The sequence below is a fragment of the Triticum aestivum genome, chromosome 3D (genome assembly GCF_018294505.1).
Source record: "Triticum aestivum cultivar Chinese Spring chromosome 3D, IWGSC CS RefSeq v2.1, whole genome shotgun sequence".
Lineage (NCBI taxonomy): Eukaryota > Viridiplantae > Streptophyta > Magnoliopsida > Poales > Poaceae > Triticum > Triticum aestivum.
In genome coordinates this window covers 558,526,718-558,527,335 of record NC_057802.1, presented here as the reverse complement: position 1 = coordinate 558,527,335, position 618 = coordinate 558,526,718, and positions in this window count along the sequence as shown.

Genomic DNA, 618 nt, shown 5'->3' with positions numbered 1-618 from the left:
GAGCATTCGATCGATGGCTGTTAACTGAACCCGATCGAGCGATTCCTTCGCTACTGCTGCTAACTGAAGCTGATCGATGCTGCCTCTGGGATGAACAGTGAGCGTTGCCGGGGGGGGGGTTGGATGAACAGTGAGCGGTGGCGTTGCCTCTGGATGAACAGGACCCCGTGGTGTGGTGGAGGGCTGGATGAACAGTAGACGGTGGAGGGGTGCCCGTGGAGGGGTGGTTGAACAAGACCTCGTGGTGTGAGGGCTGGATGAACATTAGACGGTGGACGGGTGCCCGTGGAGGGGTGGTTGAACAGTAGCCGGTGGAGTAGCGCGCGGTGGAGGCTGGATGAACAGGAGCCCGTGGCGGCTGGAGGAGGTCGACGGTAGCCCGTGGAGGCTGGAGGAGGTCGACGGTGGAGATGAACAGTATCCCGTGGAGTCCCGTTTTGCGGTACACCACACCCCTCCCGATGAACTGGACCCCCGTTTCGACCGTAGGGGGTCCGTTTCGTCCGTTTTGCGGTATGCCACACCCCTCCCGATCAACAGGACCCCCGTTTCGACCGTAGGAGGTTCATTTCGTCCGTTTTGCGGTACGCCACACCCCTCCCGATCAACAGGACCCCC